We start from the raw sequence: 20,700 nt of genomic DNA, 5'->3' as shown, positions 1-20,700 counted from the left end.
ATTACAATGCCCTCATACAAAGAGAGGGGTTGCCTTCTAGGGCAAAAAACCATAAACTAAACATAAGTTCTACTGTCCGATCATCCGCTTAATGAATGGCCCAGATTGACTAGAAATTACTATACTTTTACAAGGCAATTTTACATCTATTTTTAGCTTCGGGGGTGCTGCCCCCGAAACCCCCGCCGGGGGACCGTTGGCCCCCGGACCCCCCAGCCGGGGGGGATGGGCCCCCCTGAACCCCCACAGGGGGGGACAAGTCCCCCCCGCATGGAGGGGTGTACAAACTTCCTGGGGTATACATCCGGCTGAAACAAAGACCTCTAAATAATCATGCTCCACACACAACAACTTATACAAGAAGAAAAAGAGGATAAGCATAGATTGAAACTTTAGTCACGAGCCACAGAAGAGGCCTTGGAAAAGTTGAAGCACAACAAAGGATCAACAAAGCCATCATCACCTGCTTCAGAATCAACAGCTAAGATAAATAGTGTTGATCATTCTTCGTTTCATTTTCACATGATATTATTTATGTTGGAAGCCTTGAGGTACCCATTTCAAGACACGACCTAAGACTCCTTACCAATATAGGATACGCTGAAGGAATGTGCTCGAAGGTAACAAAATTTTCCAAGGAATTTTCAAAACCATCGAGGAAAGGGGATGACGGGAACACATCACAATACTCCCATGATAGTGCACATTGTAGAGGAAGAGCTAAGGCAAGCTCTCATTGCCAAGATTGCACCAAAGACAATCAAGAGAGGTATAAAAAGTCTTAGTATTCTAGAGCTCATTTTGATTACAAGCATATTTTTAGAGATGAGCAGAAAACATGGCATAGAAAATCATGTAGTTTTTGTGGTTTGCATAACCATTTGGTTGTCAAGTGCTGGAAGAGAATGGAAGAAAGAAAGAGGACAAGACATGAAAGGCCTTCTCCACATCAGGGAAGGAAGAAGGCTAAGCAGGTCTAGAGGAAGAAGACTTGTTTCAATCATTGCAACAGAGGTGGACATCAAAGAGCCACGTGTTGGAGGCTCCATCTAGAGCAGCGTCTTAAGGAAAAAGTGTATGTGCAAGAACCAACTAGTGAATATGTTCAACAAGCGAATCTGCGACAGGGAGATGACCCATTCACCTTGATGAGTGAGAGATGGTTTTACTAGATATAGTAGTTTGTCATGGCCACATTTTATTAAATCATGTGTTGTGATATAAATGTAAAAGTGAAGATGTGTTTTCCATCGCTTGTTAAAGCAACGATCATGTTTTTTCCCTTTTTATTGAAAGCTGGGGTATTGGTTTCTATCATGATGTACACTTGACCAAAGAGTGTGTGTTATAAACTCTTGGAAATTATGGGGATGCTTGGGTCATGGTTGTTCATGTAATTGAACATGTAGTTTGCAAATATTGCACTACAGGTTTACAGAGGATGCAGTTGTCGGTACATCACTTATGGCTCCGAAGAACAAGGGTGAAGGATAAGGAAGTGTGACTTGTCAAGAAACTTGTTGTGTAGACAATGTAACACAGCAGTTGCAGATTATGCTCATGCTTTTGGAGGACCAAAAGCTCCTTAGTGGGGAGGAATGAACCAGGTGGCTCTAGAAATGCTCAGAATTCGAAAGTGGCTTTGGAAAAGCTCAAAAATAATTTTTTTTAGATTTCACCCAAACTGGGCTCAAATTATAGTGCTCAAACCTGACTTTGTATTCTTAAGATATTCACAGTCACATTTTTGGTCAAACGAGGCCCAATGGCAGCCACTAACGAGGCAACAATTTGGCATTTACCGGCACACAGATTCTGGCTACTGGAATAGGTGAATTTTTTGCCTCGTTAATTTTCCTGGTAAACCCTAAAATTCAGTCAATTTTTTTTATATAGTATATGTTTAGTAATAATATATATATATATATATATATATATATATATATATATATATATATATATATATATATATATATATATAGATATATATAGATATATTTATTTATTTATTTATTTATTTATGGGTTGGCGGGCCACCACCCCCACCAACCCCCAAAAACATCATATTAAATAGGGGTGGCAGGCAGTCAAACCCTAATACCCCCCACTTCATTGTAACTGAACCATTTTAAAATGGGTCGGCCCGTCTAATGTAGTGGCCCAACAACACAAAACCCAAAACGCTAACAGTGCTAAACAAAAAAGTTTATGCACCTCCAACCTTAAAAAAACCGTCACCAAAACAATACGCCAAGTGGGTTAGGTGGGGTTTGGAATCCATGACCACATGGAAATCACTTCCTAAATGGTGTTCCACCAACCAAACAGCAAGCAAGATTGGCTTTGAAATTCATGCCACCCATAATATATTTAAACTCTGATTTTCACCATTTGAGGGGGCGCCGAATGGAGAATGAACGGAGGTCGAGCACAACGGATGAGAGAGGAACCTTGACACAGTGGCTGAGGTGGAACCATGGCTAGCACATTTTTCGAGATAGAATCTTACAGGAATATTCTTTGATGCTTGAGGAATCTAAAAGGTTCCATGGAGGGAAATTTTTCACAATGTGAGAATCATGTCAAATTTATACTCAAACGAACCAAAATTTCATAGGGAACATGATGGGGTGGTATGTTTCATCATCTAAGTAGAATAATTTCAGGCAATCAACAATGGGGAATATTTGTAGAATCTTGACGAACCTAAAAGATTCCCTTGGAGGCTGATTTTTTACAGAGGAAAAATGATGCCAACGTTATAATCATTTTTCTCAGAATTTCATGAGTGCAGTGATGTGCTCAAAATGTTCATTTGAGCAGCAGATTCTTCACCCATCTCCAAGAAGGAACCTTTAGGGGAATATTTGAGATTCCCAAGGGTCTATATTTTGATGATATCATAAAGGAGTCAAGTTTATAGTCGTTCGACACGATTTCACGCCATGAATTCAATTTTGATGTCTATTTCTGTAGTTGAGCTTTGCATTTTCAGGCCATCCCTGGAAGTTGAGGTATATGATGCAATGATGCAATGTATTTCTTTTGATTTGTTGAGATGTTGATTTTTTTGTTTAGATCCTTGTTACCATTATGTTGAAGGATAATTATATTCCACATCATGTGAGAATTTATTATCTTGTCATGCTAAAAGGAGGGCCCATATGAGTGAGAGTTCCTATAGGAGAACGTCTCATGGAGAGACATGCCACTCTGTTTGAGGGAATTTAGCATTGTAATGACAAAGAATGTACCATGTACATCATCATCATCTTGCAACATTTAATGAAGTGGCCTCCCCACTCTTGACACTGGGCCCCAAGACGTAACCCACACTGGGTGAACTCCGTTATCAATGTGTGTGTGTTATTTGATTTTATGATTGTCATTATGTTTCCTCTTCTTTAAAGTATTCACATGTGGTTTTTCATACTCTTTCGTATGAAATTCTATAAGCATCACCGAAGTAAAAGATCTTGGTTAATTTCAGTAGCGAAGAGAATCCGAATCAAATTTTGGTATCATAGTGGTCTTCTTGCTAATGCAAATTACGAGTGTGATATTGATTGTGCAACAAGAAAGAAAATGGAGGATGAAAAATATCTCTATGAGGCCTTCTACGGGATTTCAAAAATGGTAGATTTAATGTATGTAGATTATGAGGAGAAAATGGAAAGAGTGGAATAGGAGAAAGAAAGAGTAGAAGTTACACGGAATTTATACCTATGGATAAGTACATCTTCCCTAAGTGGGTAGTTACACTTAGAACAAGAGAAGTAAAGATGTTTAACCTTTTCCTACAATAGATAGATAAGATAAAGGAACTTACTTGTGATCCTTCGCTTCGTTTGATCTCCTTTGAATTGCTCCCGTTGCTCCTGCTCAAACTGAATTCGCTCAATTGGTACCTGCCAACATAAACAAAAGATGACAACAATAAAATCATATGATCTATCTATTGTAAACAAATGGAATCGACAAAATTTGAACATACATTCATCATAGGTATAGAGAAAAGTATTGGAAAATGAACAAACAATAGTTTATTGATTGATAGAAGGAGGAGTTACACCCAATGTGGTTCGATCCCATGTCACTCATCCAGCTTAGTCCAAACCCTCATCACACCAATAGCACATCAATCTAGCAACATAACATTACTTGAAAATGGTTTCAAGTCTCAAACCAACAATATTTCTCTATAATATCCAAGTTCTATCCCCCTGATCACTATGATCAGTGATCAATTTATAGGGAAATGCAAGTGGTTTTGTCATAAATTGGCCATTGAATGGTTTTCCATAATTGGAGTTAGTTTTCATGGAGAAAGGGATGAGAGGATAGAGGGTTGAATGATCCATAGCCTATCCAAAAATGATCTCATAGGATGAGATAAGAGTTGGGCATCCTTCTAGAATGCTCTAGAATCAAGGAATATTCCTAGAATCCTATGCCAATTTCACTCATTCTCGCCCAGTGCAGGGATAAGTGGGCCTAAGTGCATTGTAATGCAGGTCGAAATGGGCCTACCTGGTATGTAGCGTAGTTGCCCCTGACCAAGGCTACACTGGTGACCCAAGGAGGCATTTCAGCAGGGTTTCAAGCTAGGAAACTTTCATGGATGAAAGCATTCAATTTGATGACTTGTCTAGGGCATGTAGCAACTGAATTAGGGTTTGATGAGCCCTAATTGTATTGATCTGATCATCAGGAATGATGTGCCCAAATAGACCTATAATAGTAGAGGACGAAGATCCATCTCCATCTTCCAGTGATTATTCTTCTTCATCATCATATTCTCATCATTCAAATGAGGAGGTAAATCATAGCCTTCAAACAGAGAATTTTGAATTGAGGAGACTTCTACAAGAAGAAAAAGAGGAGAAGTAGAGATTGAAAATTTAGTCACGAGCCATGGAAGAGGCCTTGGAAAAGTTGAAGCGCAACAAAGGATCAGTGAAGCCATCATCACCCTCTTCAGAATTGACAGCTAAGGTAAACAATGTTGATCATTCTTTAGTTTCATTTTCACATGACACTATTTCTGTTGGAAGCCTTGAGGTACCCATTTTAGGACACGACCTAAGACTCCTTACCAAGATGGGATACACTTAAGGAGCATGCTCAAAGGTAACAGAACCTTCCAAGGAATTGTCAAAACCGTCGAGGAAAGAGGATTATGGGAACACATCATGATCCTCACATGACAATGTGCTTTGCATAGGAAGAGCTGAGGCAAGCTCTCATCACCAAGATTGCACCAGAGACAGTCAAGAGAGGTATAAAATGTTTTAGTTTTCTAGACTTCATTTTGATTACAAGCATATTATTACTGATGAGCATAAATCATGGTATAGAAAATCATGTAGTTTTTGTGGCTTGCATAACCATGTGGTTGTCGAGTGCTAGAAGAGAATGGAAGCAAGAAACAAGATGAGATGTGAAATTCCTTCTCCATATCAGGAAAGGAAGAAGGTTAAGTAGGTCTGGAGGAAGAAGACGTTTTGTAATCACTGCACAAAGGTTGACATCAAAGAGCCACATGTTGGAGGCTCCATCCAGAGCATCGTCTTAAGGACATATTGCCCATATAGGAACCACCTAGTGAATATGTTCAACAAGCGAATCCATGAAAGGGAGATGGCCCATTCACCTTGATGAGTGAGAGATGGTTTTACTAGATATAGTAGTTTGTCATGGCCACATTTTGGTAAATCATGTGTTGTGATATAAATGTAAAATTGATGATGTGTTTTCCATCGCTTGTTAAAGCAATGATGATGTTTTTGGCCTTTTATTGGTAGTTGGGGTATTGGTTTCTATCATGATGTACACTTGACCAAAGAGTGTGTGTTATAAAATCTTAGTAAATATGGGGATGCTTGGGTCATGGTTGGTGATGTAATTGAACTTGTAGTTTGCAAAGATTGAACTACAGGTTTGTAGAGGATGTAGGTGTTAGTTTATCACTTATGGCTCTAAAGAAAAAGGGTGAAGGAGAAGGAAGTGTGACCTATCAGGACACTTATTGTGCAAACAATATAACACAGTAGTTGTAGATTTTGTTCATGATTGTGGAGGACCAAAAGCTCCTCAGTGGTGAAGAATGATCTAGGTGGCTCCAGAAATGCTCAGAATTTGGAAGTGGCTTTGGAAAAGCTCAAAAATAAAGTTCTTAGATTTCACCCAAACATGGACGAGATCATAGTGCTCGCCATCTTGATTCCAATGGCACGAACGACACTCAAATTGAAGTTCTTATGCTCAAGATATTTTCGGTCCAAGTTTTGGTCAAACTAGGCCGAGTGACAGCCAATAAAGAGGCAACAAACTAGCATTTACTGGCGCACAGATTGCAACCGCTGAAACAGGTGAAGTTTTCGCCTTGTTAGTTTGTCCGGTAAACCCCAAAATTCGGTCAATTTTTTTTTATATAGTATGTTTAATAAAAATATAGAATAAAATAATATTTATGGGTTGGTAGGTCACCACCCGCACTAATCCCCAAAAACATCATATTAAATAAGGGTGGAAAATGGTCAAACCCTGCCACTCCCCCCCCCCCCCCCCCCCCCAATTTCATTGTAATGGCACCATCTTAAAATGGGTCGGTGGGGATCATCCTAGCCGGCCGGCCCAATGCAATGACCCAACAACACAAAACCCCAAAATGATAAGAGCGCCAAAAAATAAAGTTAACGCGCCTCCAACCTTAAATAAATCACCACCAAAAAAAGATGCCAAGTGGTTCAGGTGGAGTTTGGAACACCCAACCACATGGAAACCAATTCTTAAATGCGGTTCGACCAACCAAACCGCCAGCAGGACTAGCTTTGAAAGTCACGCCACCCATAATATATTTAAACTCTGATTTTCACCATTCAAGAGGACGCAAAATGGAGAACGAACGGAGTTTGATAATGAGGGCCAAGGGTGGAACCTTGACACAATGACCGAGGTGGAACCATGCTTGGCATGTTTTTTGAGATAGAATATTGCAGGAATATTCTTTGATGTTTAATGAATCTAAAGGATTTCTTAGAGTGAATTTTTTCACAGTGATAGAATCATGTCAACTTTATACTCAAATGAACTAGAATTTTGTAGGGAATGTGATGATGTGGTATGTTTCCTCATATGAGCAGCAAAATTTCAGGCAATCTGCAGTGAGGAATCTTTGTAGAATCTTGAGGAATCTAAAATATTCCCTTGGAGGATGGTTTTTGACAGAGGCATAATGATGCCAACTTTATATTCATTTTTCTCATAATTTTGCAGGAAGAGCAGTGGTGTGCTTAGAATTTTCATCCGAGCATCGGATTCTTCGCCCATATCCAAGAAGGAATCTTCGAGATTCCCAAGGGTCCATATTTTGACAGTGTCAGAAAGGGGTCAATTTTATAGTCATTTGACACGATTTTGGGCCACAAATTCAACGATGATGTTCATTTATGCAGTTGAGCTTTGCATTTTCAAGCCATCCCTGGAAGTGGAGGTATATGATGCAGTGATGCCATGCCTTTCTTTTTATTCGCTAAGATGATGATTTTGTTGTTGAGATCCTTGTTACCATTATGTTGAAGGATACTTGTATGCCACGTCATGTGAGAATTTATTATCTTATCATGCTAAAGGAGGGCCCATATGAGTGAGAGTTCCTATATGAGAGCGTCTTGTAGAGAGACATGCCACTCTGGTTGAGGGAATTTATCCTTGTAATGATAAAGAATGTACCATGTACATCGTCATCATATTGCATCATTTAATGAAGTGACCTCCCCACTCTTCACACTAGTTCCAGAGACGTAGCCCCAAATACTATAAAATTTAATAAAATATTGTGTTGGGATTCATTTCTCATGATGCAATAGTGTCATGCGATAGAAATAATTAGTTCGTGAACCTTACTTGTAAATAATGTTAACCCTTAATGGATTTCATTTCATTTAAAAAATATGAAACAACTATTCCATTTGAGATCATTGACTCAAAAGGACTATTACATGGAATGAATTTGGAGGTAAGGTCTTTGGATGAACTCAAATATTAAGGCAATTCACCCATACTCACTTACTTTAAATTAAAAAGAAAATTCAATTAAAGTAATAAGTTTGGTTTGGAACGAGGTTTATATTTTTACAATATGGCTAAATTTACAAACCCTATTTAGTGAACTAGAGTGTTTAGTTCATAAACAAGGCTTTGTGAATCAAAGTGCAAAAGAAATATAATATTATGTTTGTTTTCTTAGATTTAAAAATATTAAAATAGAATAGGTTTATTTTTTTAGATTTGTAAATATTCAATATAGTTAAATAATATAGTAGGTTTATTGATAGTTTTGTGTAGGTATAGAAAATAAATAATTTAAATTCTATTAATATTTTTGAATCTAAAATATTTAGAAATTCAATTGAACTTATTTCAAGTTGAATGGTCAAATAGGTAGAGGTTTTTCAATAAAAGGGAAGAGTTGATGTGATTTAGCTAAATTGGAGTGGTAATCTCTCTTGCGACATTGTTTATTTCAATGTAATACTCTTATATGATAGGATATGATTGGCTTTCCCAATTGACCCATCAACAACGTTGACATCTTTATGGTGATGTGGTATCTTTTGAGCTTTCTATGTGGTCCTTTATGAGTATCCATTTGACCCCTACCACATGAGACCCTACACTTTTCTATATACCTGCAATGATATAAAATTTGTTATGATTTATATTCAAATTCATGGAGAATTTGTTGAAAAAACACAAAGCGTTCGATGAAGTGGCACCCAAAACCAATGCCGATAAAAATTCTAGGTACATGAGGATGAAAGGGAGTGGAAGTTTTATGCATTTGGGTGCACAATCCATGGTATCTAGTCAAATCCATGAGACACGACCACATATCATGTGATGAAAAGGACACTACCATTCACTTTTAAAACTCCAAGTGTTTATGGGCCTTAAAACACCATCAAACTCAAAACTCCAAGTGATTATGGGCCCTAAAACACCATCAAATAGCAATAGACAACGAGTTATCAAATATACAAATAAGAAAATGGTACATACAAGTTGAATCCATCATTCAAACCTTTATAACAAAGTCAAAATCTAAAAATTTAAAAAAAAAAATAAACTCTTGAACCACATACGCACCAAGCAATTTCTTGAACCATTGCTGGAAACTGAGAATGGGGAGGAAAGACTTGGAGGGGAGACTAAAATGCACAATGAGTGCCAAGAGCATAAAAGCTTAGCCTAAGAATGACAATAAATTTTGACAAAAACTAGAAAAGAGGAGGGAAAGAACTACAACTAGATGAAGAGAAAAATGCATAAAATGGCTAGTATCAAACCAAAATAAAAAGAAAGGAAAGCCACATTTTCAAGAAATCAAGCTCCATCATAAAAATGAATGTGCCCTAACCTAGCATTTGCTAGGAGAATGTGACAATCTTGACCCAAATGTGGCCTTGCATGAAGGAGGAGTGAAGACAATAAATGGTCATAAATCCATAGGTGTACTCGGTGGCGAGTACAATAAAGTTTATCACACATTGTTCCATAGTGATGAGAGGTGATAGCAAGTCTACCCGTTCAAGAGTGATAAAAAACTCACATCCCTCATTTCTTAACTCTTCTCTATGCACCCCGTAAAAAGATTTTTTTAATATATTTTTAAGTATAAAGCATCTTGAATATTATTGGGGAGTATGATTCTTTATATATATATATATATATAATTTGAACATATTAAGCATAGAAATAAATTTATATATTTTAAATAATTATAATCAATTTTTAGGTTAATATAATAATATAAAAATATCATATTTTTTATTTTTATTTTTTTATTAATGTTAGGTGAGGTTATGTATTTCATTCCGATCAAATTATGGAACATATTTAAAAATATGTAATTTTATTTGAAAGTGTAAATGGTAATTATTTTCAAAAGTAGAGAGGTATTTTTATATGTTAATGTTTATTTTAGCTTGTTAATTTATCAAATTTCAAGATGTTAATTTATTATATCTCAAGAGAGATCGAATTTTTGGAAGTTCATAATGTTTTAGAGTGTATCAAATTGAGAAAGATTTATATTTTTAAGGATTTGATCCATCTAGCTACATGAGAGAATTAAAGTCAACATAGATCTAGATTAACGTTATTTCATATTTATTTGTTATTAAGATATTATTTCTACTATATTTTAGATCTTGTTTCTCCGTGAACTTAAGACATAAAATATTTGTAGCTCTTAAAACCATGTTAGATAACTTAGACATCCATCATCTAATTTGTTGAGGAGAACAACTGTGTGACATATTGTAATTTTACATAACCTAAATATCCTAGACACAAGAAATTTGACTATCTTTGTAAAAATATCTTCTACGTAGAGATCATGATTGGTAATCATATAGAGTCACACAATAACATCATAAGCATCAAAAACTACTTCCAAACACATGAGGGCAGTCAAACTAATTATATAATCCTAAATGAAGATGAAGAGGAGAAACGCTTTAAATGATTCCGCCCAAAGGAAGATGATTGTTAGTCAATCTAATGTTTTTCATTTATTTGGCTTTGTCATTGGAAGGAGAGATTAATAGAAATGTCCTCCATTTTTGGATATGTATCTTTACTTTCATAACTTTTAGGATAGTTGGTTTCCTTTGTTCACACACACATAGAGGCACAATTTAACTTACACACACATAGAGGTATAGTTCAACTTATATACAAAATGACCTTTTCACCGAAATCCGACTATATAAGCTCAGCAAGATTGTAATGTTTTCTTGTTTATATCACATTTTTGAATGTATAAATGGATTCAACGCCCTGAAAAAATCCTTGGGCCACTCGAATTCTACAGATTAAACAACTTAAACTCAAGCTTTTAAAAATATCTGTTGAATTTTGATTAAAAATAACCAAAAAAATGCTCTGAAAAAATTTCATTTCATATATAAGTTAAACTATGCCTATATATATGGATTTTTATTTTTTATTTTTTAATACAACACTTACTATAGTGAAGAAAAAACTATAATAATTACAGTCTTTCTTTTCTAAATGACAATCCATATTATGTATTACAAATAATACTTTCTATACAATATTAATATAACATTAGCTAATACACCCAAACAAAAACATTATTCTTATTTTAAAACTATTATTTTATTTATAGATTATTATTATTATGGCGTAGTCTAACTTATAGATGGAATGACCTTTTTCACAACATTTTTTCTAGTTAATTTTAATCAAAATTTGGCAAATATTTTTAATAACTTGAGTTTAAGGTGTTTAATCTGTAGAACTCGAGTGCCTTAGGGTTCTTTCAAGATGTTGAATCCATTTATGAAATCAAAAATGTATTTTAAACAACAACAAAAATAAGATTCTTACTTGAAATTGTATAATCGAATTCTAGTGAAAAAGGTTATTTCACCTATAAGTTAGACAACTTCTTATTGTTATTCTAGTTTATTTGTTAAGAATATCTTTCATTTTACAATAAAATGCACCTCAAAAAAATAAAAAATAAAAAGACATAGTCTAATTTATAGATGAAATAGTATTTTTCACTTGAATTCGACGATACAATTTGAAGCAAGAATGTGACATTTTGTTGTTTAAAATATATTTTTAAATACATAAATGAATCCAACACCATGAAAACCCCTTAGGACACTCGAATTCTAGAAATTAAACAACTTAAACTTAAATTTTTAAACATGTTTACCAAATTTTAATTAAAATTAACTAAAAATGAAAAATATCATTTTATCTATAAATTACACTAACCTAATTCGAAATCATAATTTATGAGATATCATTAAAGTTCAATTTCATGTTTGTCCTCATTGAGTAAACATTTTGTCAAAGAAACTATAATTTAAGAAATATTGCATACACAATAATCAAATCATAATTTATGAGATGTCATTAAAATTCAATTTCATGTTTGTCCTCATTGAGTAAACATTTTGTCAAAGAAACTATAATTAAGAAATATTGCATACACAATAATCAAAATATTAAGGAACCACATTTTTAAAACGGAAGGCTCTCCTTTTAAGAAATATTATAATAATTATATAGATATGATATGCATGGCACATGCTAAGGATTCACCACGAGATATTTTATAGAATATATATAGTTTATATTTTTATCGAAGGACAATGTTTTCAGTGTATTATTTATTTTTAAATAATATTCTAAATATTAAAAAAATTATCAAATTTCAGCAGTTTTATATAATTAAGAATTTTGAAATTAAATATATTATAAAAAAATGAATCTTACGGTTAGTTATATAACTAAAAATTTAAGTAAAATTTATTAAAAAAATAAATGAATTAGAGTAATATTTTAATATCATATTATAATTAAATTGTCTTTTTTTTTTTCTACTTATCAATTTCATTATCATATTTACTACACTTTTTATAAATAAAAAAAACTAATTCTATTATCCAAAGATATAGTGAAAGATATCAATCTATATACTTTGTAATAAGGACGCATATTAATTACTAATCTCCTTAAAATTTGAACCATAAGCTTTACTCAAAAACCAATTGCATCATATTATCTATTACATAACTTTTATCACAATGATGCATGTTGATATGACACAATCAAATTGTGCAAAAATAAACACTAATTTTCACAAATTATAAAGACATATGCATAACCAAGAATATTAAATTAAACATTTAATGATTCTCCCTTTAAAGATCTAATTCTATATTTAATTTTTTTTTCCCTTGGAAAAAAGCATAATTTTATTATCAATTGAAATAAAATTACATTTTTTGGACTAGCATGTATTTGGAAATAAATGATAATTTGGATACGTCACAATAATGGCTTAAATCACTCATAACTATGCAAAAAAGAGAAAGGTAGATATGATGCATAACGACTTGTATGGATGTTGTAGAAAACATCCATGTTTCCTTTCTTCCCTTTCTAGTTTGTGTAGATCCATCGGTGTAGGTCCTCAAAATTATGCCAAAAACAATTAAATATACATATTACAACCTCTTTTATGAAAATATGAGATCATGTTATCTACTTGTGAGTTCCAGATCTCTAATTGTGGGTGTTTCTCCATCTTTTCCACTATGTAAGACCAAGGCATTGTCTCAACTTGGGCTTTGGCCTTATCATGTTCTACAACCCCTCTGGATGCTTCTTTGTAGGAGGTTGAAGGGCCAGGTTTTGTTCCTCGATGCAATCCCCATACCAAGGATAGAGTGGAATCTCTACTTATCTTGTATTCTTTGAGGCTCCTCTTATCGTGTAAGAGCTTCCCTTCTGAGATGATAGTTTTCTTTTTTGTTTGGAGACCCTCCTGTCATTTTTTCTTGTTTTTTACATTCTCCAATGAGTCCCTATCCTTGACTCGAATTAATATGGATCTATCAGTGATGGTTTTTATGAAAAATATGAAAAATCGTGTTTTCCTTTGTGCAGAAGCCCTGCTTTTGATCTAGATTTTCAATCAAATCTACTCTAATATGGGCTCTAGAGAATGAAAAAACATGTGAATCTGGGCAAGCAAACTATAGCCATGAAAGACAAGTCCACCACTGCCCTCCCAGTCTTAGCAAGTCACTATCGTCATTGCAAATTTAGAGAGGCTCCCATGACTATAGATCTATAACAATGTATCCCCGTAGCCTACCAATAGACACCTCCAATCAAGGCCATCACATAAATGTGGAAACCATGGCCATTGTGCACCAGGTGGATGGCATATCCATAGCCAAACTCCATATATTCAACCTTCCCTTTGCAGTGGGCCAGATCACAACCATCCTTTGGCAATTGTCTTGAAAATGACTTAGCTCCATAGCTTCAATCTGTAACAAGCTTGCACTGTGAACCTTGTGATCATGATCAATGGCAGTGCATGGAAAAATATTAACAAAAGTCTAAACCCAAGCACTCCCTCTGGAATCCATTACACTCCTTGTTTCATTCATTCTATACTCAAACATTTAGAAATATGGTCTTTGTTTAAAAAATAGAATTTAATAAAGTGCAAAAGGGAGTTGGTTTTGAAATTTATCTTTTTCATGTAAATTATTAAATTTTACATTTTATACTTCACACACACGTATTCAATTGAGTTTATTTTAGATGATTAGGAAGAATGATTGCTATCTTTCTTACCCAAATTAAATTATTGTAAATGAAATTTTAAACTCATTACCAACTATAAAGTTTAATGTTTTGTTACATAATATATATAACCTAAATTGTTATATATATATATAGATATATTCTAAATTTTTTATATTTTTTTTAACTTATTTTCTATTAATTTTGAATATTCATAATTAGATACAAATACAAATTTACTTTGTGTAATCTATAGGATCTAAGTGCTCTAAATTTTTTCCAAAATTCTCAATTTAGTTTACATTTAAAAACTCATTTTATATAATGAAAAAAAATTACAACCTTGCACAAAAATATATTACCAAATTCCAAAAAAAACACAAAATACAGCTGTGGTGAGGAATTATTTGATCGGTTTAAAGTGCAGTCAACACCGCCCCTTCTGTTGCCTTGGGATCGAAGTCATGCCTTTAACGATCAGTCCAAAAGACTTTAAACTCAAAAATTGATTCCCTTGATTTTATTTTTTAAACAAATTTGGCTCTAAACCCAAAAACATTCCCTTTCAAAATAAATTATTTTCTTAGTAGAATTATAGTTTTTGAGGGTCGGAAGGATGGTGACCCACAATCGAATTTCATATTTGTATTATATGTTCTTTAGTGGTGGAAAAAATGTAAAGATAAAGATTCTAATATCCAAGCACGAGTGAATTTACATTGTAAGAAATTAAGTTCATTACAAAGTATTTGATAACACCATCCTGTAGTTTATGTAAGCAAATTTAACTATAGGTGAAAGTAGGCCATGAGGAATCTTTTGTTAAATAAAAATCAAGGTATAAAGTTTGTACTAGTATGATAATTTCAGCCCTACTTTTCTATAGAAAAGTGTTATAAGAAATGTGAAGTGACCTTCACATTTATCATAAATAAGTAATTTCTTTTTAAAATATGTGTTTTATTTTATTGTTAGGTGGTAGATCAATTGGTCAATGCATGGTCTAATTCTTATTTGGACACTAGTTGGATTTTATGGGTCATTTCTAATGTATCCCTTCTTCTTCAAAAAATGTCAAATCGTTTTAAAATGCATTTTGCATCAATTTATTTTTACATGTGTACACATACAACCCACATATGGTACTTGAATAATTTTTCTTATGGATGGGTTTATGTTAAGGTAATGTATCCATATATTTAGGAAAATTTGTAAATGAATTGTTCTCATTAACATGCGATTCTTATAGCTATGGATTTATTGATCTTTGACTTTCTTTGGGATAACCCTTCACTCAGGAGCTATTGGTACTCAACCATCTCCTAGATTATAATTTAATTTGAAATTGTTATAAGGTTTATTACTTATTGTTTTGGATGAAGATTTGTTTTAATATGATTTCACATAGTTCTAGGTTTGTTTTTTAGTTTCCTGCTCTTTGTATTGAAGAATTATATTTGCTTCCAATTAGGTATCAATTTTAATAATGAATATTTAAATATTTGAATAAAGAAGTGCATGCAGAATTTTGGTTAGTATAGTTGGCTATAGGTACAAAGAAGAGAGTTTATCACTTGGTAAGAGCTTATGCATTTTAGTTGAATGGTATGCCTACATCAACATTTTTTAAAGTATTTTTATTGGGATCATATAGTATGTTATTGGGCATGCACTGGTTTTATCTTCATAGGACTAAAGTGGATTGTTATGACAAAGCTATTGAGTGTTTGGATGACAATGGGGAACAAAGAGACTTGCAGGGTAAGAAGAAGAAAACATCAGTAAGAATGGTGACAACTATGCAGGAAAAGCACAGTCGTAGAAAAGGGTGTGTGTTAATTGCAATACATATTTCCACTGACAAAGGTAAAGAAGTTGAGGATGCACATGTCTTGAGCAGGTACCCAGTTCTACAATGTTTCAGGATGTGTTTCCAGCAAATATTTATGAGTTTGCACCTCACAGAGAAGTAGACTTGTCTATCAAGTAGGTACCAGGGGTAGCACCAGCATCAAAGGCACCTTAGAGGATGAGCACACCAGAGTTAATGGAACTAAAGTTACAGTTGAAGGAAATGCTTGACAAGGGATACATTAGGTCAAGTGTGTCACCTTGGGATGCATCAATGTTCTTTGTGAAGAAGAAGGACAGTACTCTCATGTTATGCATTGATTACAAGCGGTTGAACAAAGTAACCATTAAGAACAGGTATTTGTTGTTGAGGATTGATGACTTGTATGATCAGTTGAAGGGAGCAACAATGTTCTCGAAGATTTATCTGAGATCAAGATATCATCAGGTACACATTAAAGAAAAGGACATTTACAAGACTACTTTCTGGACCAAGCATGGGAATTATGAGTTTGTTGTAGTTCCATTTGGTTTTACTAATGTTCCAACTACTTTTATGTGCTTGATGAAGAGTGTGTTGTGTCCTTATCTAGACAAGTTTGTTATTGTGTTCATTTATGATATATTAGTACATTCCAAAAATGAGGAAGAGAATCCCAAAAATTTAACAACAGTATTGAGATTTCTAAGAGAGAATCAGTTGTATGCAAAGCTTAGCAAATGCAGTTTCTTTTAGATAGAGGTACACTACTTGGGGCATGTGGTTTCCAAGGAAGGCATAGCAATGGATCCGGAAAAGATAAGGGTTATCATGGGGTGGGTAACTCCTAGAAATGTGGATGAGGTAAGATCATTCATTGGGTTAGTAGGTTACTACAAGAGGTTCATCTGGAACTTCTCACAAATTTTTTATCCTATTACGTCATTGCAAAGGAAACGTAAGAAATTTGAATGGATAGAGGAATGTGTAGCAAGTTTTGAATGGTTGAAGCATTTGTTGACAAATGCTCTAGTCTTAAAGAGTGGAGATCCAAACAAAGAGTTTGTGGTGTGCACAGATGCCTTTAAGAGAGGAATTGGTGGATTCCTTATGCAGGAAGGACAGGTAATATGCTATGAGTCACGACAATTGAATGAACATGAGCATAATTATCCAACACATGATCTTGAGTTGGCAGTGATCATCCATTCTTTGAAGATGAGGAGGCATTATCTTCTTGGTAGGAGGTAGGTATTGATGAATGATCACAGTGGATTGAAATACTTGTTTGACCAATTGACTATGAATGTCAGGTAAGCTAGATGGTTGGCCACGATCAACGAGTTCGACTTTGAGATCAGGTATATTAAAGGTAAATATAACAGGATTGCAGATGCTCTTAGCAGGCGGATATAGGTAAATCACATAGCAGTTATGAGTTCTTATGTGACAGATTTGCACGATCAGATCTTACAGGTAGGATAGTAGGATGACAATTATATGGAGCTTATGCATAGGTTACAATAGGGTACAGGTGATCAATATGTGGACTACTATCTCACAACAGATGACTTGGTCATATTTAGGTACAGGATATATGTGTTAGATGACAGTGAGCTCGAGAACCTTATGTTGAGGGAATTTCATGCTAAGTCGTATTCAGATCACCCCGGATATCAAAAGACATTGACAGCGGTGAAGAAGTTTTATTATTAGTTGAATCTGAAGAAAGAATTGGCAGATTTTGTGGCTAGGTTCTTGGATTGTCAACATGTACAAGCGGAGTGTAAAAATCTAGGTGGATTACTTTAGCCTATTCTAGTTCCAGAGTGGAAGTGGGAGGTCATTTTCATAGATTTCATTACAGGTTTTTCGAGGACATCTAGACATCATGATTCTATCATGGTCGTGGTTGACAGGTTGACTAAGGTAGTGCACTTAATTCCAGTGAAGTCTGCATATTCATCTAATGATGTAGCATAGGTATTCATCAGAGATATAGTGAGGTTGCATGGTGTACCAAAGAAGATTGTATCAGACAAGGATGCCAAGTTCAATTCTAGATTTTGGAAAGAGTTATTTGCAGGTTTGGGTACAAAGTTGGCCTTTATCACAATTTATCATCCGTAGATAGATGGACAGACGGAAAGGGTCAACAAGATATTGGAGGACTTGTTGTGGATGTATGTGATGCATCAGTAATGGAAGTGGGAAGAGTGTCTTCCACTGGTTGAGTTCGCTTACAACAATGGGTACTAGGAATCTTTGAGGATGAGTCCATTTGAGGCATTGTATGGGTGGAGTTGTAATATTCCCATCAATTGGAGTGATCTAGTGAATAGGGTGTTGATTGGGCCAGACATATTAACAAAGATGGAACAAGAAATGCAGGTAATAAAGAAGAATATAAAGGCATCATAAACAGAAAATTTATGGAGATCAAAATAGGTTTTTTAAGGAATTTGATCAGGTTGGGGAACAGGTGTACTCACACATCAAGCCCAAGAAGAAATCCTTGAGGATTGAATCATGTGCCAAGCTAGCACCTTGGTTTTGTGGACCTTTCAAGATTCTTGAAAGGATTGGACCAGTAGCCTATCGACTTGCATTGCCTCCGATAGTGAAAGTCCATGATGTTTTCCATGTTTCATTGCTTAAGAAGTATGTTAAAGATGTTGATCATGTGATTGAATGGTATGTATTGTAGGTGGAATCAAAAGGAGAATACCAGCCAAAACCTTAGTTCATTTTGCAGAGAAAGATGCTCCTGCTCCAAAACCGAGCAATCGAGCAGGTTAAAGTGCAGTGGACGCACTTTGGGGCCAATGAAGCTACATGGGAGATGGCAGATCAGATGCAGGCTATGTATCATTCTCTATTCGCTAGTTGAGTGAATGGTTTGGCATATGTGTTGGTGTGATATTTTCATATATGTATATATGTATATGGATGTAAATACTACGATGAGTTGTGTTATAAAACTCCAATAAGCGGTATGGGTGTCATGTCGTTATGGTTGTCATGTTGTTGTGTTTCTAATGTTGGATTGCTTCTTAACAAGATGAGCATTGTAAATACTGCAACAAGCTAAGCTGTAGCTCCATGGGCAGTATGTTTTTCTTTTTACTAGTCTTGTTGGTTGTAGGTGTCATTGAACACTGAGGGTGGTGTTCCCCCAAGGGTGAGGGTTCTCTAACAACCCTGGTTAAAAATCTATGTATAAATTTAATAAAGGAAAAATAAGACCTTGTTCATGGGACATGTATTCCAAGCTGAATGTTGGGAAAAAACATAGTGATGGGGATCACTTGTGATTAATTAATGACTATAGAAATTGGCTAAGGAATTGATAAAGACAAAGAGGCATTTATTGACATTTATTTATGAAAATAATGGAAATTAGGAGAAAAGGGAGGTGAAAGGTCACAGGTTGCATGTGACCTTAGAAAAGATAGAAAAGATAGATCAACGCCTTAGAATTCAGCCTCTTTGAGGGGGCAACCTCCTTTACATTACATAAATGAACAATTCTTGGATGATTCAAATGACAAAACCTCCTTTCTATATATAGGAGTCTAAGGAGTCACAATATAATCTAGCCGACCTAACAATAATAATATAAAGCCACAAAAATAACAATAGAGGGATTCTATGGGGCACAGTAATAACAATATGGGGGCAATAGGGGCACAACAATATTAATAAGGGGTATAACTACAATAGTAATGGGGTAATCACTAGTATTATAGGGACCCAACATGCCCCTCTCCTTCAAAAAAGTGTTGTCCTCAACGCTTGAGTAGTTCTGGATACTTCTGCATAAAATTCTCATCCTCCCATGTGGAATCTTCAGCGGATAAGTTCTTCCACTTGATAAGATACTCTGAAATTGATCGATTTCGTAGCTGTCGAGTTCTTGTTTCTGTGATTGCTTCCGGTTCCAATATAATTTTTCCTTCCTCGTCAAGTTCTGGCAATATTGTTTGAACTGGGAGCTTGTCGCCTATAACCTTCTTTAAACATGAAACATGGAAAACTGGGTGCAATCGAGAAGCTGCAGGAAGCTCCAATTTGTATGCCATAGTACCAATCTTTTGCAACACCTTGTACGGACCATAATACTTTGGTGATAATTTATTATCCTTCTTAGCTTGCTTGAGGGACATTTGCTTATATGGTTGTAGCCGTAGGAATACCCAATCACCTACATCAAAACTTCTTTCACTGCGATGTTGATCTGCCTGTTGTTTCATTCTATTTTGTGCCAACACGAGGTTATCCTTTAAGAGTTGGAGGACTTGTTGTTGATGTTCGATGTGATGTTCCACTGCCTGAACCTTAGAATTTTCTCTTAAATATGATGTGATGGATGGTGGTTGATACCCATAAAGTGCCATAAATGGGGTCATTTTTGTTGCTGTATGGAAGGAAGTGTTATACCACCATTCAGCCAGAGGCAACCATTTGACCCATTGTGTCTGTTTATCAGATACAAAGCAACGAAGATATCCTTCCAAACATTTGTTTACTATCTCAGTTTGCCCATCAGATTGAGGATGATAAGATGAGCTATGAGCTAACTGAGTACCAAGACAAGAAAATAATTCTGTCCAAAAATTTCCAGTGAAAATGGGATCTCTGTCACTTACAATAATCTTTGGGTTTCCATGTAGCTTTTGAATTGTTTCCATAAATGCAGTAGAAACTGTACTGGCTTTAAA

This window comes from Pinus tabuliformis, chromosome 7, assembly GCF_031772625.1.
Source record: "Pinus tabuliformis cultivar Carrire ecotype Pingquan chromosome 7, CPIR1, whole genome shotgun sequence".
Taxonomy (NCBI): domain Eukaryota; kingdom Viridiplantae; phylum Streptophyta; class Pinopsida; order Pinales; family Pinaceae; genus Pinus; species Pinus tabuliformis.
The sequence above is the reverse complement of the archived record's forward strand: the minus strand, read 5'-3'. Positions refer to the sequence as shown.